The sequence below is a fragment of the Cyanistes caeruleus genome, chromosome 28 (assembly GCF_971803275.1).
Source record: "Cyanistes caeruleus chromosome 28, bCyaCae1.hap1.1, whole genome shotgun sequence".
NCBI lineage: Eukaryota > Metazoa > Chordata > Aves > Passeriformes > Paridae > Cyanistes > Cyanistes caeruleus.
The window spans coordinates 3,618,010-3,637,816 of NC_141728.1; the positions used below are offsets into that span (position 1 = coordinate 3,618,010).

General features: G+C 45.6%; 1 protein-coding gene across 1 annotated transcript in view; it reads right to left on the minus strand.

The window, feature by feature from the left end:
• Positions 1-19,807, minus strand: part of LOC147649057 (uncharacterized) — a 400,363-nt gene that overhangs the window by 84,685 nt on the left and 295,871 nt on the right. The gene's annotated exons all lie outside the window — the stretch shown is intronic.

Consider the following 19,807-nt stretch of genomic DNA (forward strand, 5'->3'; position numbering starts at 1 on the left):
AGCACTCTCCTCAGCCATGTGTTGATCAGTTACAAGTTCATTTTAGGCTGTTTTCTTTTCAGACTTTAGTAAAATGATTCCATTTGTTTTAACTCTTTTTCAATTTTCCTTTTAGGTCTCCTGGTGTCAAAATAATTTTCCAGTTTTTATTTGGTATAGGTCCTTTTACCCGTGAATCATGAGTCCAGCCTTTTTCTGCTGTTCAAACTGCGGTTTCTGTGGTTAAAGAACAAGAAATGGTCCTTCCCACCGAGGTTCTAGACTTTCCCCTTTCCAGCATTTTATCAACACATATTGTCCTGGTTGAATAGAATGTATTGGGAAGTCGAGGGGAATTTTCTGAGCTAAAATGCCTTTTTCTCTCAACTCTCTCAAATTTCTGGCAATGGTTGTAATATATCCCTGGATGGTTTTGTCCCCGACTAGTGAAGGATTCATCATCATGCCTTGGGGATAAGGCAATCCATATAACATCTCATACGGTGAAATCCCTGTTTCAGAGTGGGGCTTGGTTCTAATATTTAACAGAGATAAAGGAAGACACCTGGTTCACAGCAATTTGGTTTCTGTAATTTTTAGTTAGTTGCTGTTTTATAGTTTGATTCATCCTTTCAACTCGTCCTGAGGTCTCAGGATGCCCCGGGGTGTGATATTCCCAAGTAATTCCTAATGCCTGACTTAAACTTTTGATTACCCCTGAAGTGAAGTGAGTACCCTGATCTGAATCAATAACTTGTACTAATCCAAATCTTGGGATAATATGTTCCAACAAAATTTCTGCTACTGTTTGAGCTGTAGCTGGAGCTGCAGGATATGCTTCCACCCACTGAGTTAATTGATCTACTATAACTAATAAATATTTCCATTGGCCCATTCTGGGTAGTTCAGTAAAATCCACTTGAATCTTTTCAAAAGGCCTGTAGGCCATCTGAGGGCCTCCAGAAAACGACTCCTTAGCGCCCTTTTATTTACTTTTTGGCAAGTTATACATCCCGGGGTAACTTGTTTTCCAATCTCAAATATTCCAATACAACCATCAAATTTTAGGAATTGATCACAAAGTGCTCTTGTTCCCCAGTGAGTCTGTCGATGTAAGTTGTCAAGGATCTGTTGGGCCAGAGACTTTGGTATCATATTCCTACCATCAGGAAGAGTCCATTGTCCTTCCTTAAGAGTGGCTCCCAGTCCCTTTATAGCTTCTACTTCTGCCTCAGAAAAAGATGGTGTTTCATTTTGTATTCCTACTTCCTGAAAAGTCATAATTACACTTTTGTTCTCCTTTAGGGATGCTTTCTTTGCCTCTTCATCAGCGAAATTATTTCCCTGTGTCTTAATATCTCTCCCCCTCTGGTGGCCTTTTACATGAACTACTGCTGTCTTTTTTGGACCTTCCAAAGCTTCGAGTATCTGAATTATTAACCCTCGATGTATTAATTCTTTCCCCTGAGTATTTATAAGTCCTCTTTCTTTCCAGATTTTTCCAAAGGTATGCACTACTCCAAAGGCACATTTGGAGTCTGTATAAATAGTCCCTTCCCCATCTCTCAATAACTGCAATGCAGGTAACAGTGCCTAGAGCTCACAGGCTTGTGCTGACCAGGACGGGCTAAGAGGAGCCGATTCTTTTACCTCCAGTTTTTCTCCACTGATTATGGCATACCCAGATTTTCTTCTTCCGTCTATTATTCGAGATGACCCATCTATAAATAATTTATCCCCTGTTTGTAATTCTTGTTCTCTTACGTCTGGGTGTATTTTTGTTTGCAATTCTAGAACTTCTCTGCAGTCATGTATTAATCCCTCCCCTGGGTCTCCATATAGAAACTGAGCAGGGCTTTGTACATTTGTCACTTTTAGTTCCAGTTCTGGGGAAGTTATCAAAATAGCCTCATATTTTAATATTTGGCTATCAGTCAACCATTTTTCAGCTTTCTGAGCAAGAATTCTCCTAATATTGTGGGGGGTGTATACTTCTAGCAGTGCTCCAAAGGTTTTGGGCTTCTTCCACTAACACAGCTGTTGCTACCAGAGCTTGTAAGCATGTTGGCCAACCTTTACTAACTGGATCTAAGAACTTGGAGTAATATCCCACAGGTTTTCAGCTTTCTGCTCAATCTTGGGTCAACACTCCATAAGCCGTTTGATTGGCTATATTAACAAATAATTGAAAAGGCTTATCTGAGTCAGGAAGGCTTAGTACAGGGGCCTGCAATAATGCTTCTCTAACTTGCTCAAAGCTTTCCTGGTCTTTTTTAGTCCATTTCAAGTGATTTGTGGTTAATTATTCTTATAAAAAATTCACTTTTCCACTAAACCCTTCTATCCACTGCCTACAGTACCCCAAAAGACCCAGGAATTCTCTGTCTTATTTCTCTTTCAGACTTTGGGGTCCCAGGTTTAGTATCCCTGAAACCCTTTCAGGGTCTAGTTTTTAATTCCCCTTACAAATCCAATGACCTAAGTACTGTACTTCTGACTCCACAAATTGCAGTTTTGACTTGGATATCTTCAGGCCATTTTCTCCTAAAAAATTTAAAAGCTTAATAGTATCCTTTGTGGTTTCTTCTTCTGTTTCTCCTGCTATTACCAAATCATCAAGATACTGTAATAACTTAATTCCTTTGGGCATTTCAAAGGACTTGAAGAGATTTTCTAACACCCTCCCAAAAAGATTTGGTGATTCAGTATAACCTTGGGGTAATACAGCCCACCTTAACTGCTCTCTCCTGCCTGTGTCAGGGTCTTCCCATTCAAAAGCAAAATATTCCCTACTGCCCTCGTCCAGAGGACAAGCCCAAAAGGCATCCTTTAAGTCTTCTACACTGTACCAGGTGTAATTAGGGGGTATTTGACTTAATAATGTGTATGGATTGGCGACTACCGGGAAGCGTGTGACGGTCCTTTGATGCACTGCTCGGAGATCCTGAACTAGTCGATAGCTGCCGTCAGGCTGCTTTACCGGCAGAATGGGGGTATTATGTGGGGACATACGAGGTTCTAAAACCCCTTGACCAACTAAATTCTCAATTACCAGTTTCAATCCCTTCCAACTTTCTAATGATACTGGGTATTGTTTTACTCGAATTGGAATTTCCGGGTTCTGTACTTCAATTTTGATGGGCTGAATGTTGAGTTTTCCTATTTCACCAGAATACCACACAGTGTTACTAATCTCTAATTTATTTTCCTCGATTAAGGAATAAATTCTAAGTTTTCCTTCGTGAGGTTTTATTTTAATCCCTAAGGCTATTATTAGATCCCTTCCTAATAAATTATTATCAGCCTCAGGTATCAACAACAAATCATTTAACTCAAACTTTTTATCTGTTTCTATTTGCACATTCTTAATTATAGGAACTTGAAAAGCTTCTCCTTTAACACCAATGACTGGGATGCGTTCACGACTTAACTCACATCCCTGTGGTAATTTTTTTACTGTAGACCTAGAAGCTCCTGTATCAACTAAAAATGTAATTTCTTCACTATGAGGACCTATTTTTAATTTTACCAAGGGCTCTTCTGATGTTTTGGTCCTCACTAAATAGGGCCCCTGACTCTCCTAGTCCCCCTGAAACATTTTTTCATCCTGTTGTCTCTTTTTGCAGGATTTCATCAGATGTCCCTTTTTGTGGCAATAAAAACAGGTGGGTCCTGTACCCCCTGAGGCAGGACAGGAATGTTGCAAGTGTCCTTTTTGGTGACAAGAAAAACATACGGGTCTTGTATCTCCAGAGGCGGAACCCACCTTCTTCTATTGCTTAAACTTTTCTGTGAGCTTCCCTGTTTCCATAGTTACCTGTGTTTCTTTAACTGCTGCTATCAAAATCCGTGTTTCGTCTTTTGCTTTTCCTCATCCCTTCTTACATACACTTTCTGTGCTTCCCTTAACAATTCCTGAAGCCCCCTCTCTTGCCAATCTTCTAATTTCTCCAGCTTCTTCCTAATGTCCCCCCAAGACTTAGCTACAAATTGAGTCTTCAAAAGGACCTGCCCTGCTGCAGTGTCAGGGTCTATGTCTGAATATTATCACAGGTCTTTTCTTAGTCTCTCCAACCAGTCTGCTGGGGATTCATCCTTTCCTTGATGCTCATTCAAAGCTTTCCCTGTGTTTTGTCCCCTAGGCATTGCCTCTTGGATTCCTCTGATAGTCATCCACCGAAGATCCCTCATATTCTGTCTATCTCTCGCCTCCTGATTATTCCAGTTTGGATCTTGCACAGGCCATTTCTGGTCTCCCCGCTCTGGCCCCTGATGTTCCCTATCCCAGACTCGCATTCCCAAATGTCTCATCATCTCTCTTTCTTCCATGGTAAACAAGATTCCTAAGATAGACTGCAGTTCTACCCAGCTGTATATGTTCGGCCCCAAGAACTGATCTAATCTCTCTGCCACTCCACTAGGATCCTCTAACAACTTTCCCATCTCCTTCTTGAATTCTCTGACATCCCCTGTGTTTAGAGGAACACTCACATAACCGATAGGTCCCTGCTCTGGCCCCGCATTTGCCATCGGAACTTCCCTAAGGGGGTATAACTGACCTTCCCTTTCTGTCTCCCTGTCTCCCTCGTCCCTTCCTTCTCCCCGTCCCCCTCTACCTCTAGTTCTGTGTGCCACTGGCTCTTCCTGAATGGGGGGTGCATTTGCATTTACAGGAGGGATTTTGGGGGCTTGGGGCTGAACGGGCTGATCAGATTGCCTGTAAGGGGGTGGGAGATGATCTATCAGATCCCATGGTGGTTCCTGTCTATCTTTCTTGGCTACTTGCCCTTTAGTTTGTAAAGGATACAACGAATAACCCTCACTTCCCTGTTTCCTAGTAATCACTTCATCCTTCCCCCGGGGAAGCCACAGGGCAGCATAATCACTCTCTTCCTGGTTAAAAGGCTCTCTTGAATTCACATACGGATTTAAAGCTTGACAAATCCAATCTTCAAATGATCCAAACTTCAGCCAATATAAATTATCTTTTCAGATCATTTATTTTGTCCATTTAAACATGCAATAATTAATCATTTTCTGTTTACTTTTTCCTCTCTGGGATTCCCATGTATCCCAAACTCTTAACACCATCCCCAGTGGACTGTCCTGAGGAATGCTCCCCCCCGAGAAACCCCCTCACGGTTCTCAGGTATTCTGCGCTCTTGCGAATTCCCCTTATAATTCACAGCCCCTGGGTTCAAGGACTTACTCTCCCTTGAACCCATTTCTGGCAACCAAGAAATCTCCAGTACCAGGAGAATCTTGATCCCTCTCACTCACTCTGTGGTTCAATCTTCCCCCTACCTTAATATTATTCTGTTCTTTTTGCCAACTATTTGCCTCCCACCTAATTCTCTTCGTTCTTCTTCCCCCCAGCTTTGACTCTTTCTGGCTACTTCCCTTCACAATCCCTCTTAACTACGTACTTAAATTGCCTACTATTTTCTTCTTTCCCCAAGAAAGTTGAACCTGACTCAATCACTCTCCTCCTGAGTCCCTTCACTCAGCGATCAGATCGCTCCCTCCTCCCCAAAGACTTTGCTGTAAGTTTTAAGACTGGGACTCTCCCTCCCGTCCTTCCCGGGGATTTTCACTCGTTCTTCTCTTTCACTTCCCTCCTTTCCTTTCTGGTCTCCTGGCGGAGAGCCGAAAACGTGGTTCATTGGAGGTCTGCACTCCCTTTGGGGGTCCGGGCTGCCCAGCCCCGTCTCAGACCCTGCACACACACACAGGCACACAGCTCCCCCCTGCCCAGCCCCATGGCACTCACACACTCCGTTTGCCCACCCGGTTCTTGTGCACAAGACGTTTTACAGGCACCGTTATCTCTGGCCGGCACTCTGCGGGAGCTCTTCTGTGCGCTTCCTACTGCTAGTTTCTCTTGCTAATGCTTTATCCTAATTGAAACTCCTATTTCCAAGGGAGCACGAACTAACCTTGGGACCACCTTAAAAGACTGGTGGGGAGCTCCTTCCCATGATTAGCTGTTCTTCCCCTAGACTGGAATTCCCAGGTTAGGGCACCAAATTGTCATAAATAACTTTCAACTTTCCAAACAATCAATCTCATTCATTGATAATATACTTTAATAAATTGGATACAAAATAATAAAATAATGCAATATAGTAAAATAATACAATTAAGTAAAAAAAGATACAATTTAGTAGATATATTCAGGTATATATTTCTATATATATGTGAGTATAATTGGCCAGTGGTTACAAATGGTTAAAGCATAAGCAAAACTGACCAGGGTACGGGGGGGGCTTCTCACCCCACCTCACGTATGAAACAAAGCAGTTTAAGCTAAACTTGTATACTGTATGCTTATACATATTCATTAATGTTTGCCATAGGTTTCCTCCTATTTCCGATTTTTCTGACTCTACGTCGCTTTTCTTCATGGCACATGTGTCACTTGTTGTTAGGGGGTCTTCAGTCTGCTTTTGGGGTCTTTTGGCAAAGGCTTCTCCTCTTCCTAGTTGCCCTTTGGATAACCTTGCAGGTTTGCACGTATGTACTAAGCATTGTGTTATGGAAGTCTACTAATTAGTCTGATATTTTCGAATCTTTAGGCCCAAAATTCTAATTTTGGTCCATCTCAAGGCCATTTTGGTCTTAAGACACCATTTATCTTCTAAACTACATCCTGTACCTTAATTTTGACATGTAACATCTGTAAAGGGGTACATCTGCTTTATAACACTGATTCTTGATCATTTCTAATAATAACTTTAATAGGAGTTACAATTCAGTTAGCACAAATTTATTATCAATTCCATTTTTTAGAGCTCCAAACTGACTCCAAGCAGCTGCACAAGCTTTAACTTGAAGACAATGGAAGGAAGAGAAAGAGCCCCCGAGGTTTTCTGCATTTTAATGAACCCCAGGCTGGATTTGGGGCTGAGCCCAGGACCCTCAAGCACTGAGGGAAGGGTGAAGCTGCTCAAGGAGCAGAAACAAAACTCCAAGTCCCTTGGAGCATCCCTGTGCCCCACTGACTGCTGGCTCCTGGCACACACAGCCATGGCATTGCTATAAATGAAATTAGACTTTTGACAGCTAGGTCCTTTGGGTCAATGGCAGTTTAAATAAAAATTAATACAATTTTGTAAATTGTATAGAAATTTGGTATAAAAGAATACAGTTTAGTAGAAGAATACAATTTAGCAAAAAATTTACAATTTATATATATAATTTGCCAGTAATTAAATATGATTAAAACATAAGCAAAACTCACTGGGGTATGGGGAGGGCTTGTTACCCCACCTCACACACAGAACTGACCGGGGTACGGAGGCTTCCCACCCTGCCTCACATACAAAACAAAGCCCTTCAAGCTAAACTTGTATACTGTATGCTGATACATATTCATTAATTTCCCATAAGTTTCATTCTATTTCCTGTTTTTCCAACTGTACGTCACTATTGTTCACAGCACATGCTCCACTTGTTGTTAGGGGGTCTTCAGTCTGCTTTTGGGGTCTTTTGGCAAAGGCTTCTCCTCTTCCTCGTTGTCCTTTGGATAACCTTTTAGGTTTGTGTATGCGTACTAAGCGTTGTTATGTAAGTCTACTCATTAGTCTGATATTTACTGATTTTTAGGCCAATGCCTAAAGTCATTCTAATTTTGTCCATCTCAAGGCCATTTTCCTCTTGGGACATCACTTATCTTCCAAACTACATCCTGTACCTCAGTTTTAACATGTAACATCTGTAAAGGGGTGCATCTGCCTTGTAACACTGATTCTTTTGGTTGCTTCTTATAATAACTTCAATAACAGTTAAAATTTAGTTAGCACAAATCAATTCCATTTATTACACCACTCTCAAAATTGGAAAATAGATCCCTCTCTGCTGTGCTAGCAATTTTGCACCCATTTTGCTTGATGTTAAGCTGCCAGCACAGCAAAAATCCACCCTCTCCTGCAGCAAAAGCAACAACTTAACAAACTAAAGATCAAAGTTCCAGGGCCAGTCTCAGGGACAGGGTGCTTTCCACAGCCAACTATCCTGGCCTGTAGGTTCGTGGCCCCCCCTCCAGCACCCCCAGGGAGCAATGCACCCTTCCCACAACTTGTGAGCACCCTCAGCCTAACTTGGGGTACACTCACCCTCCTTTGGTCCACCGGACAGGGGCTGAAGGAAAGTCCTCCTCAGGGAAATGCTCCTCTGGAAGTTGAGGGAGCAAGGACGAGAGGGAGGTCTTTTGCATGGGATAATAGAGGATTTATTGCTCTGGGGAATCTTGGGGGCAAAAGACAGAAAATGTGAGCGTGTAACAGCTGAAAAAGGGAGGTGGTTCAAAGGGAGGGTCCAAAGCATCAGCTAATCAGAGATATCCTGGGGAGGGTAAAAGGCAGGGTTCACAAAATCATCATCCAATTGGGGCCCAAAGCACCAAGGATCCACTGTGACACTGCAGGGCCCAAAGCACCAAGGATCCACTGTGACTCCACGGAGTGTCATGGAACCGTGGAGACCATTGTGACACTGCAGGGCCTCATGGAACCATTCTGACACCAAGCTGGCTGGGAGTGTGGATGTGCTGAAGGGCAGGAGGGCTCTGCAGAGGGAGCTGGACAGGCTGGATGCAGGGCCCAAAGCCAAAAAGGTGAGGTTGAACAAGACCAAGTGCCGGCTCCTGCACTTTGGCCACAACAAGGCCTGCAGTGCTCCAGGCTGGGGACAGAGTGGCTGGACAGCGGCCAGGCAGAAAGGGAGCTGGGGCACTGATGGACAGCAGGCTGGACATGAGGCAGCAGTGTGCCCAGGTGGCCAAGAAGGCCAATGGCCCCTGGCCTGGATCAGGAATGGTGTGGCCAGCAGGAGCAGGGCAGGGATTCTTCCCCTGTGCTGGGCACTGCTGAGGCCACACCTCGAGTGCTGTGTCCAGTGCTGGGCCCCCAATTGAGGAAGGCCATGGAGGGACTGGAGCGTGTCCAGAGAAGGGCAACAAGGCTGCTGAGGGGTCTGGAGCACAAGTCCTGTCAGGAGTGGCTGAGTGTGCTGGGTTTTAGCTCCAGCTAAAATCACCAGAGTACTTCCTTCTTTCTTGCTGTGAGATATGGAATAGGAGAAGGGCAAATCAGGCTTAAAATTGAATAGGAATAAAGACACTTTATGAACAGGACTACAAGAATAAGAAACAAGAACAAAACCTCCAGAAACCTTTCCTCCCCCCTGCTGTGGTTTTAAAGCAGTAACTAAAAAATTACTAGAAGACTCACTTAATTCTTTGCTGTGGATATGGCTTAGAGGAAGAGCAAAACTGGCTTAAAACCTAAAAAGCACTAAAGAAAGTTTATTAACAAAACGACAAGAATAAGAACACTAGAATAAACTTCCAGAAAACCCTTTTTATCCCCTACTACCCACCATTCCCTTGTTCACATGACAACATAGAGACAAAAAACTTTGGAACTTTGGTGTTCAAAACAGTCCCAATTCCTGCTAGAGTCTTTTCATCAGTCTTTGTAGAGAAACAGAAGTCTTCTTCTGCAAATCTATGCAGTTTTCCACAAGAAAGCTATTTCTGTTATAGATTTCTATTTTTCTGATGCCAGCTGCCTGGAAATCTGTCATCAGTTCACTCCTCCCATTTCACATCACTCTGAGGTGTGTATGGGTCAATGAGTCTAGGGATGTCATTTTTAAGGATGAGTTATTCAACGGCAAAAGTTCTCTTCATCTGTTTCTGTGAGCTTCCCTGGAAGCAGTTTTCTCATTGGCTCTTAAGGCCTCAAATCTTCAGCTATTACTTTATCTCACTCTGTTCCAGTACCTCACTGTATCACAATTACTCCACCTTTTGCTCAAAATCCAAACTTTGAACACTCCATTCCTCTCTATATACTCTGTCACGAATTAAAGGAGTTTGTTTCAAGACTCTATTGGCCATCTCCATAGCTTTAACAGAAAAATATTTCAGCTTATAAAGCATCTCGTCGTGGTTTTAAACCAGTAACTAAAAAACTACTTATTTTTTTGTTGTGAGATATGGATTAAAACAAGAGCAAAACAGGCTTAAGACTTAAAGGAATAAAGACAGTTTATTAACAAACTACAAGAATGAGAATACCAGAATAAACTTTCAGAAAACCTCCTTATCTTCTACATCTTAACTATTTCTCTGTACACATGACAACATAGAGACAAATAACTTTAGGACTTTGGTGGTTAAAAACAGTCTTAATTCTTGCTACAGTCTTTCATCAGTCTTTGTAGAGAAACAGAAGTCTCTTTCTGTTAGCTTACGGAGTTTCTCACGAGAAAACTATTTTTCATCATAGTTTTCTATTTCTCTAATGCCAGCTGCCCAGAAATCTGTCATTAGATCTTCTCCTCCCATTTCACATCTCCAAGGTGTGTATGGGTCACAGAGTTTAGGAATCTTATTTTAAGGATAAGTTATTCAAAGGCAGAAGTCTTCTTCATTTGTCTCTGTGAGCCTTCCTGGAAAACAGTTTTCTCTTTGCCCTCAAAGCTTCAAAATCTTCACTCAACTCAATTCCAGCAACTCACAGTATCACAAGCACACTCTCTGTCTCTCTTCTGCTCAAAAGTTACACTTTGAATATCTCACTCCTCCTAATACTCTTATCATGAATTAAAGGAGTCTTTTTATACTATTATTGTCCATCTCCATAGCTTTAACAGAAAGATATTTCAGCTGTAAAGCATCTCCTTATTCTCTCTTTCTTATTTAAACTTAACTCTTTTCTTCACTGTTTTTGGTGGTTCTGTGATGTCTCCTCTATGTTGATTGTCTCTCTCTCTCTGTCTTTCTGAGAAAAGGAGTAATCTGTATGTTTATCCAGGTAGTAAAAGAATTAAAAGCTTTAGGAAAACTGCAAGAGTTCATGGTGTTAAGTTTCAGTCTAGCAGCAAAAACTGAAAACCAAGCTCGGCTGGCCAGCGCTGCTTCTCTTCCTCCACCTCCCCCCCCCCTCCACCCCGCGGCCTTGTAGGCCTGGAGAGGGGGGGAGGAGGCCAAGACAGAGCCTGCTACCTTGTCCGAAGCCGGAAACCAAAGAGAACAAGAGAATTCTGTCTGTACTTCTTAAGGGGGTGTTTACAAGTTGAATTCACTTTTTAATGGTCAGATCTGCTGTCAATTCTTGAAAATGACCGATAATTGGTCAGGAGGGAAAAACTCCCATCAGCCACCAGCAGCTTCAACTTCCTCTCCCTCCAAGCTGTCTTAAAGGTAAAGCTACCCTATGACACCTGTCATTCAATCCTTTTTCTGTAGGGTTAATCATATGATCTTTCAACTCAAATCTTGCACAAATTAACTATAACTACAGTAATAATACTTGATCACTCCATATCATACAATGTTACATTATCAGTAGATGTATAGAGAAGATAACATTTTCAAAACTTTCATGTATTGGGAATACTGAAACAGAAGAAAAATCTTTTAAATTTTTGGGATGCATAAGTATCATCATTTTCTTTGTTATTCTGTAAAAACAAAACTAGCAGATATCATGAGAAATACAACATCCATATATATTCTATTCTGCAACATTTTTAAACTTTTTGATCCATTTTTGAAGGCACTTCAATAGGGGCTTCTTTCTGAAGCTTAACTGACTGCAATCATTTGCAGATTAGCCAGCAATGCATCTTACAATGCTTTTGATTTTTGCCTTTCGGCTATTTTTCTGAAGCCATTCCAGAGATGCTGGACTTTGTATTGCCCTGTCCCGTAACCCCGAGCCCATGTCTGTGGGAGGATTTGTAGAGTGAAAGAACTGTGCATGAGCAGGGCTGTGCTCCAAAGGCTCTTGGCTTTGTGTGGTATCCAGTGAAACCATCTGCTGCGGTGGAGCTGTTGTTTTTCCCAGCTGTTGTTGCTGTGCTGCAGCTGTATTGCAAAGCCAATTCAATTTGAAAAGCGGCGCTGCAGCGCCTGGGGGCGGTGCCGCAGGCGGGGTCTGGAGCTGCGGCGGTGGTTGCGTCACTGTGACGTCACTTTGACTGACAGCTGTGGCTGCAGGCCCAGCCCTGGCAGGCGGGGCGCAGGGGCCGCCGTGCCCGTGGAGGTCCCGGACCGCTCTGGGTCGGGCCGAACCCTCCCGAACCCTCCCGGGGGGGACAGGGCTGTCCCCTCCACCCCCCTGGGGCCGGAAAGGGACTCGGCTGCCGGCACGCAGGCGGCCAAGGAAGTTTCCCCTCCCTCTTCTGCCTGCAGCAGCGCACCGAGCGCTGGAACAGCTCCGAGAGAGCTCAGACACTCTTGCAAAAGCTCCAAGGCCCCTTTTTGCAGATTCTGCCCGCGTTTTAGAATCGCCTCCTCGTCTCTGTATAGTTGTTTCTCTGGGCTTTCAACAGGCTTAGACATTCCCTGTGCTACGGTGGAATTCAGGAAGGCTGCCACAGACTTTACAGCGTGCGGGAACAAGGATTCCGCATCTGACTGGGACAAACCCTTCTGTTTTTCTGGAGCCATCATGTCCCTTGCCTGAGTTCCAGAGTCCCATTTACTGGCCATGACTTCATAAGGCACTGCAGAAGCCATTAGAAGTTCAGTCGCTGCCTGGTCTCTCAGAGTGGTTTTTTCATATATTCTCACGTTTATCTTCTCCCACAGGCTTGGGGTAAAAATTTTCTGTGAATCCACGTTAGGGAATTCTGCCCGTACCCAGGATAGAAGGCTTTTAAGCTCCTCCGTGGATACAGAGATCGGGTGCTCCTTTACCATAGCTTCCAAGACAGCCAAAACCTCCCCCTCAGGTTTGGACATGTTTCCCATATTTTTGCTCCCTTTTGACGGCTTACCTGACCTGAGGGTCAGCTTTCTCTCAGCTCCTCTATCCGTGATCCGTTCCACAGCTCACAGACGTCTGGCTTGGCTTGTCCGCTCTCACCAGCACCGGGATTACCGAGATCTTCTTTTTCCCCTTTCCAGGGAGTTTTCCAGCTTTCTGCTGTCTTCTTTTTGTTTTTCAGGAGCCTTCAGTTCAAAGTGCCCCAAGTTTGGAAGCCATTTGTATCGTTAAGGACTTTTGGATTAGGTTCTTTTTCCCTCTGAACTGAAGATTGACGAGAGGGAGGCAGTTTTCTCTTGTTCGGGCTCAGTTGTTATTCTTTTCTTATCAGCATTGCAAGGTACAAGGAGCTATGTGCACTATGATAGAAAATTGGTAAAATGGCTAACAAAGATCCTCTTCAGGTCTTTTATATGTCCATTTACCCAATTAGCAGATGCCAACTAAATTATTTTTCTTAGTGACCCAATGATCCAATACCTGTGCGCTGCACTGCGGCATTTTTGACCCAATCACTTACTACTGCCCAAAAACCCCTCGGAGAAGAACATGAAGAAGAAAGAAGAAGGACAAGAGACAACACCCTAAATCTTCCATCTTGTCTCCTGTTCTCTAAACTACTTTTTCACCCAGTGATTTAAGGAACTTTCTAATCTACACACTTACACTTTTCCTATCTAACTTTAACATTTGTTTTCATGTATCACCATGAAAACATGCTCATGAATTTCATGTCATATGAAATTCAGTGTTTCTTTGAATCCTAGAACTAAGTATTAGAAACAAGGGCACACACTCTGTATCTCAGACTCCAACACCAGAGTGAGCTAGTGAGGAAAATGCCTGGCCTGGTTGGGCAGAGAGCTTTTGCAGGAACTCAGGAAAAAGATGAGGGTGCATCACCTTTGGACACAGGGACAGGCAACTCAGGAAAAGTTTATGGATGTCATTAGGTCCTGCAGAAAGAAAAGTAGAGAGGTGAAAGCTGAATGAGAGCTTAACCTTGCTGCTTCTGTGGAGGAGAATATATCACATCTCACGGGAGCTGATCTGGCTCTGTCACTTGGGCCTGCACAGGAGTGGGTCACACCCCAGGAGCAGGATGAGCCCAGGTGTGACTAGAGTACTCACTCTACGGCTTTTGGCTGTCAGTCTGTGCTCTGAGGAGGCAAGGACGAGAGGGAGGTCTTTTGTATGGGATAATAGAGGATTTATTGCTCTGGGGAACCTTGGAGGCAAAAGACAGAAAATGTGAGCGTGCAACAGCTGAAATAGAGAGGTGGTTCAAAGGGAGGGTACAAAGCATCAGGGTACAAGGCTAATAAGAGATACCATGGGGAGGGTAAAAGGCAGGGTTCACAAAATCATCATCCAATTGAGGCCCAAAGCATCAAGGATCCACTGTGACACTGCAGGGCCCAAAGCACCAAGGATCCACTGTGACTCCACGGAGTGTCATGGAACCGTGGAGACCATTGTGACACTGCAGGGCCTCATGGAACCATTCTGACACCAAGCTGGCTGGGAGTGTGGATGTGCTGGAGGGCAGGAGGGCTCTGCACAGGGAGCTGGACAGGCTGGATGCAGGGCCCAAAGCCAACAAGGTGAGGTTGAACAAGACCAAGTGCCGGCTCCTGCACTTTGGCCACAACAAGGCCTGCAGTGCTCCAGGCTGGGGCCAGAGTGGCTGGACAGCGGCCAGGCAGAAAGGGAGCTGGGGCACTGATGGACAGCAGGCTGGACATGAGGCAGCAGTGTGCCCAGGTGGCCAAGAAGGCCAATGGCCCCTGGCCTGGATCAGGAATGGTGTGGCCAGCAGGAGCAGGGCAGGGATTCTTCCCATGTGCTGGGCACTGCTGAGGCCACACCTCGAGTGCTGTGTCCAGTCCTGGGCCCCCAGTTGAGGAAGGCCATGGAGGGGCTGGAGCGTGTCCAGAGAAGGGCAACAAGGCTGCTGAGGGGTCTGGAGCACAAGTCCTGTCAGGAGTGCCTGAGTGTGCCAACTGTACAATAGTCTTTTCATCAGTCTGTGCAGGGAGAGGAGTTTGCTCTTTTCATGCCATGGAGAGATCTCTACAAGAAACAGTTTTCTCGTGCCCTTTCATTTCTACAAATGGCAGTCACCCGGGCACAAACTCTGCCCTCTCCTCCCATTTTCACACTACTCAGAGGTGTGTCCATGGGCCATGAGCTAAGGGGTATTATTTTAAGGATGAGTTATTCAAAGGCAAAACTCTTCTTCATCTCTGAGAATAGAGGTTTTCTTCTTCTCTCCCTGGGGACTAAGGGTCTTCATCAGCTCTCATCTCCCTCTCTCTCTGTTCAAGCTCTCATGGGATCACAGCTACTCCACCATCTGCTTGGCTTCATCAATGGATACCTTTGCCCAGATCTACAGCTTGAATACTTCAATTCCCCCAATAATCTTTCATGAATTCAAGGAGTTATTTTTCAGAACATTATTATTCATCTCCATGGCCCTACCAAAAGAATATTTCAGCTTATTAGAGCATCTCCCCATTCTCCTTCCATCTGAGGCTTGATTCCTTCTTTTTCTGACCTTGATGTTTCACGTTGTCTTTTTCCATGTCACTTGGTTCTTTTCTTTTCCTGGAGAGAGGATTAAAGTCTGCAGGTCTCCTGTGTGTAGTGCAAGGGTTAAATGTGTCCCAAGCCATGGCAGGCAGTGGTGGTGTGGGATTTCAGGTGTGGCTGGTGCCAGCTCTCAGGAGCTGTCTGTGCGGGCCGGGGGGCAGGGGGGGTGTTGGCGAGTGTCATCAGCCGTGGCCTGGCCCAGCCTGGGGGCCGGGGGCTCCCCTTGGAAGGCTTTGGCCACCCCGCTGGAACGGGACCCGGAGGGCTTCCCGGGAAAGCCAGCACCGCAGCAGAGCCTGGCCTGGCCTGGGGGGGATCCCGCAGTCTCCATCTCCCCCCGGGAGCAGCTGGGCTCCGGCCCAGGCCCCCCCAGGCCGCACAGGCCACGGGGGAGCGGGGCCAGCCACACCACAGCTCTGCTGCCTTTCAAGGCTGCAAAGAAAGAGACACGTTCCTGGGCTTGGGTGTTTAAAAGGTGGCATTCACAAAGGTGAAGTTACTTTTCAGGGGTGCAGAATGCTGTCAGTTGTCAGAACTGGCCAGCTATTGGCTTGATCTCAAGCACAGAAGGAAGTCCCCACAGCCTCTCTCAGAGGAATCACTTCTGTGGGGGTTTCCCACTTCTTTCCCTAAATGCTAAACTACCACACCCTTTGATCATAACATAATTCTCATAACTCACAGCTATCAAGGCCTTATTTAGCACCAATTAAGTTGCTCCAATATCAACCAAGAATTCTACTTCTTGTTCTTCTTTCCCTAGTTTCATTTTTATAACCAGGGGATCTGTTGGGGTGGATTCCCCGGGTCACCTTCAGTCTTCTTGTGGATGTGTGACTGCAACCACCCCTCCTTTCCCTTCTTTCTTTTGGCCATCTCACTTCCACCTTGGACAGTCATTTTTCCAGTGACCAAATTCTCCACAGTACACACATTGGTCTCTACCCAGTTGAGACGGGCCTCGTTTGGGTGGTCCTTGTCCATCCCTTCCTTTCCCTTTTCCTTCCTCCTGTACCACTGCTACTAGCTTCTCCATTTCTTGCTTATATCCCTCTTCTCAATTGCTGAAAACTCTCCATGCCTCTTCCAATAAGGCTTCTCAGTTTCACCCATCTGCCCCTCAAAGCTTTTGGAGTTTACACCTCATGTCCCCCGTGGATTGTTCCAGAAATAGATGAACTAGCTGCTGTATTCCTACTTCAGAGCCCGGCTCCAGTGGTGTGTGTCTGTGCATCGCGTCCTTCCAAGGATCTGGAAATTCCCAGGGAGATTCCCAGGGACCTTGTTTGATTGCATATAAGGCTGCCCAGTTCATGGTTTTAGGTCGAGCCCTCTCCACTCCCTTCACTCTCCACTCCTGGCAGCTTTCTGACTTTCTCCTTGCACTCGACTGATTTGGATCCCATGGTGGGTCCTGGAGAGGAAAGTATTCTTTTCCATCCATTTGTAATGTTTTCTAATGGTCCTTTGCCAGGTCCCCTGCTGGTTTTAGAACCAATTGTTTCTCCATTTTGGTTAATGCATCTAATAACAATTGTGTGTCACTTCAATCTGGGTTATGTTGTCTGACTATATATTGTAAACATTTGGCAGTGTTTACTGGGTCACTTTGATAATTCATTGTGACCTTTTCTCAGGCCTCTGTGTCGAGAGGAGAAAAGGGTTCCTGAACTACCATTGTCCCTTCTGGTCCTATTGCTTCCCACAAGGGTGCCTGTAGTCCCTGCTTTCTGCTCCGGGATGCAGTCGGGCTACCTGGGGGTGTTGGGGCTGATGCCCCCTTAAAGCTGTTGGGAGGAGGTGGAGGGGAAATGGAGCTTGCAGGTGTGGAGGGGGCAGAGGGGCAAATGGAGCTTCCAAGTGCACCTCTTCCTCCTGCTGCCTCCTAAAGGGAGGGCTGATTAAATGAGTACAGTTCTGTTCTTGCTGGGCTGCTGCTGGATAGGCCTTACTCAGCCTGATGCACCTCTGGCCGAGGCTGCAGCTCCAACAGCACCGTTTGAGCTTCCCTTTGTTGGCCTGATTTTCTTTCTCAAGGGCCAACACCAAAGGACCAGAGGGGGCTTTGATCCCACAGTCCCTCTGCCATTCAGGGTTATTCCAGAGGGAGAAAAACATATCACAACCCCAAAGCTCATCCCACTTCCCCTGGTGTCTAAGGAAAAGCATGAACTGCAGCAGGGTGTTGTACTCTGCTGTGCTACTGGGGGCCACCTTGCACCGTCATCCAGGCGATCCAACAGCCACCAGTGAGAACAATATTTTATTGAACTCTTTTTGTTCTCAGTTGCAGGAGAGGGGTTCAGGAATCAAGAGACAACTCAGTATGAGGTAGCTACTTGTTCCACTTTATTGCAGTTTCACCTACAGTTTTATAGTATTCAGTAAGGTAACACACGACACTTGTTCTATTATGATGGGATAATTGCCATTATTCACGCATCAGTTTCCACATTAGTATTGGTCCAGCTCATGACACCCGAGCTCCATAAGGTACTTCTAGCAGAACTCATAAGATACATTAATCAGGCTATATAAGATACATTTAGTGGGCTTCACAAGATCCATTTTGCAGATTTCACATTCACATCCTATTCATTGCCACATTAGCACTTAGTTTTCCTTTGATCTTTAGCACAATGTTGTGCCAAGGACTCACGCTAACTCAAAGTCAGGGTTGTGCAGGCCTTCCAGGGAGCAATGGCCATGAGAAGCAAGGCATTCTTCTACACTCAGTGTCCCCAGTGCTTGTGATTTCTTTCTAATGTGCTAAGACACATAAGACACATAAGGGCTGGCTCTCAGTACTCTTTGCTCTGTCCTGCCTCCATTATCTTCTCCTTCTTGTCTTATCCCATTTCTACCTACATTTTTACTCACAATTTCTCACAGTCTTTTCCCACTCTTCTTTGTGCACAGCCCAAGTCTGAGGCACAAAATGGGTCCTTCCACACACAGGCTTTAAGATCTCAGGCTCACGACCAACCTGTCCTCGCTCACACTGCGGGCACCCCCTGGGCTGTTGGGCAGAAGAGCAGTGCCAGCGTGGTGCACAAACCTTACACTGGAATAATACCCACGCAAAATGTTGTCCCTGTTGTGAGGGAAACACCCCAAGAGCACAATTACACACTATTCCTGGCATCCCTTCTGTCCCTTCTGGCATTTCCAGATCTTTAGGAGAGGGCTGTTCCCAGTCCAAAGCTGTGATCTTTCCGGCAGAAGTTTGATAAACTCCCTCTAATAACACCAGCTCGTTCCCTCTGTCTGTCCAGTGGTGCCCTGGGTTTACAAACTCCCAAGGGTCCAGGCCAATCCTCTGGGGCAGAGGTAGTCCTTTAATTTGCCTTGTCAGGCTTGTAGCGTTCTTTCAGCCCTTCCATCACTTGTTATGACTAATAAGATTGAACACCCAGCGTACCCAACACAGAAAGTGAAGGAAAGTTACCAGTGTGCTGGGATTATTACAAGAGACCACTATTGCTACAGAAATACACACAAATCACTAAAAGCTCTGCAAAAATACAAAATGACTGCTGAAAATCTTGCAATGAAGTAGAAGAACCAAAACTACACTCTGAATGTCACAAACTACACTTCCAATTGTCCTAACCATGTCTCAGCTACAGTCTCAGTCACTCACACTCAACCAAAAGTCTGGACATAACACACTTCACCAAACAGCAGCATTAACACAGGGGTTCGTTCCAGCCACCCCCAGAATTGCCAGTGGCCAATCCCTTTGGTCAATGAACCCCCCTTTGCCGGCCCCAGCCGGTCCCCTCCTGCCGGCCGCGCAATCAGCCCAAGCGGTCCCTGCACCGCTCACTGACCCATGGTCACTTGCAAGCCCACCTTACCCCAGCAGGGACGAGGCTACGCGCAGGGACGTCTCCCTGCGGCTCAGCAGCAGCAGCCCTTTAGTCCAGACCCCCCGAGGCTGGATTATAATACAAACCCTTTGATCCACGGGCAGCAGGTTCCTCGTCTATCCCTGCGCTGAGCGCACCAGTTGAGGAGTACCCCGAGAAGATCCCGGGGCGCGCCTTGGGGAGTCCATCCCCCGTCTGCTCCCACAGGGGGATAGAGAGGACTCCTGCCTGGCTCCCCAAAACTGACACATGGAAAGACTCTAAAACTGCAGGAGTTTTAAAGTAGGTTTGATTATTTATTATTGACAGGTGCCCGGGTACACGGGGGATTGATCCTCCAAAGACGTGTGCAAACATCACAAGGCGTACATTCTCTATTTATCCCCCAAGGTATTCCATATGCATGGGATTGCACAATTTGCTTCATGCATATTCATTTCTTGGCTCCTCTCATCCCCATTCCATATGGTAATGAGATCCACACCCCTCTGGGCATGCGCAGTTCACTCTGGTGGTCACTGAGGGGTCTTCAGGGATGAAGGCTCCAAACTGTCCAAACCCCTGGGTCAGCTCTGTCCAGCT